The sequence below is a fragment of the Sinocyclocheilus grahami genome, unplaced genomic scaffold (assembly GCF_001515645.1).
Source record: "Sinocyclocheilus grahami isolate Dianchi unplaced genomic scaffold, SAMN03320097.WGS_v1.1 scaffold1605.1, whole genome shotgun sequence".
Taxonomy (NCBI): Eukaryota; Metazoa; Chordata; class Actinopteri; order Cypriniformes; family Cyprinidae; genus Sinocyclocheilus; species Sinocyclocheilus grahami.
Window position 1 is genome coordinate 117,144 of NW_015506784.1, and position 2,203 is coordinate 119,346.

At 34.6% G+C, this 2,203-nt stretch overlaps 1 protein-coding gene across 2 annotated transcripts in view; it reads left to right on the top strand.

The window, feature by feature from the left end:
* Positions 1 to 2,203, top strand: part of epha7 (eph receptor A7) — a 93,941-nt gene that overhangs the window by 79,070 nt on the left and 12,668 nt on the right. The window lies entirely within an intron of this gene.

Below are 2,203 nucleotides of genomic sequence, written 5' to 3' on the forward strand. Positions count from 1 at the left end.
CCTGATCGGGAAGTTGCAGTGACAGAAACGGTGACGTTCCAGATAAAGTTTGAAAGGAGTAATGCTATTGAGTAGGCTAATATGGCCAAAGATATTTTGTTTTATAAATAAATGTTCATTTAAAAGCAGCCCACGATCAGCGTATTATGTTACCGTTATCCCTTACGGCTCCGATGAGGTTTTATTCTGTCCTTCACGCTGTGACACCTCACAAAAGACTATTTTTAGCCAAGCAGCGCGAAGAGCCGCTTCAGAAACGCAGCGCGGAGAGCCGGTATAAACACAAGCACTGATTAGAGCGGCCGCGATCAGCTCCAGTGGCCGTGGAGCCGTAACGCACCGCAGATGTGTGCAGTGAGGCGCAGATCAGCTCTAACGTCACTGAATCTGCTATTAAAAATGAACCATCCATTCATCATATCATCATATCATCATGCAAAACATACACGACAAATAGCGAATTTTTCATTGCTTATCGAAACGTCATAGCATTTCCACACCGGCGGTGACATGACTGTGGCACCAAATTATTTATGTCCCCACACATCATGTACATCGTCACGCGTTGACGTCATCAAATTGTGATCGGTTTGTGAGATCAGCCAAGTTAGTGAGTACCGATCAAGTCATAAAATGTGATTATCGGCCGATACCGATCTCCGGCCGATCGATCGGAGCATCCCTAGATAGCGCTGACGACGGCCTCCCTAGACTTGCTCTGCTAATGATCAGTGCTGTAGGCAAACTGCTGATTTGGAAACAAAGGTTCAAGGTGGCACAGCTTGCTTGTACAGGGGCAGCTCAACCTCACTAGCGTTCTTGCCCACACGCTAAGGCTTACAGACGGCTATATTCTCTCCGCCGAACAGCCCTGCCAAAAACAGCACCAGACGCTACAGACAACATCTGCTTATAAAGAGAACCTGCTCAGCTACGCAAAAGCACAAGATGCTGGCTGCTTTGACAAAAGGCAGATAAGGTGCGTGCCATACTCGTACGCCCAATTTGTTGCTCGTGTTGTGCGGGCAACAGCGATAAACACGTTCTATCAGATTTACTGACAGCCTAGATGGACGAAGCAATTATAGCAGGTGAGAAGAAGGGAAATATCAGCTGTCGTTGCATATGACTGGACCACAATGCCACCCGTTTGCTCATGTCGTCGTGTAGACCGACACGGCCGTGAAGGAGCTGGGGGATATTGGGAAAAAGCTCTCTCTCTGTTCCTCGGCATTGCTTTTGTTGCAAATTAGTAATTTAATTACTCGTTAGCAACAGTCCATTTTAGTCGTTTTCATCCCAGCGTGATGTAGCCTTAGTTTTTGCATCTCATTAAATGGAGCTTAATGTTGAAGTTGACAGGTAGCAATGTAATTATAGGATTTGATTAGATAGTAAAACTGGGCGAACAAATTAATTGGGCCTAAAGTGTTGTATATAGATAAAAGAAAGTCAAATATTGCTAACTAATATATTACTTTATAATATATTAATATAATTAGTGTTTTATTAATAATTTTATTAAAATAGTTAATTCACATTGTTAATTTATTAACAATAAAAAATAATATGTATTACTAATTATTAATAATACAATTAATTAATTAGTTATTACTATGATTTATTTTATGTTTAAATATTTTTTATTATTAATAATAATAATAACAATAGTTTTTACAATAAATAATTAATTGATAAGTGTTATTATTAGAATAATTCATAATACGAATGATGTGATTTACAGTTATGTTCTTAATTAATAATGTTAATAATAATACTATAGTTGTTGTGTTGTTGTTTTTAAATATAATATTTTATATATTTAAATATTTTATTATTAACAATAATAATAGTTTTTACAATTAATAATTAATTAATCAATGTTATTATTAGAATAATTAATCATAACAATTATTAATGATATGTTAACAATTAATACTGTTAATAATAATACTATAATTGTTGAATGTAGTTGTTTTTAAGTATAAAATTGTATATAATTAAACATTTTACTATTAACGACAATAATAGTTTTTACAATTAATAAGTAATTCAATCAATGGCACTATTAAAATGATTTATAATAACATTGATAACTATTAATGATATTGAATAATAATAACAATAATAATGTAATTGTTGAATGTTGATAATGGTAAATAATACATTTATTAATAATAAGAACAACAATAATAGTGTGTGT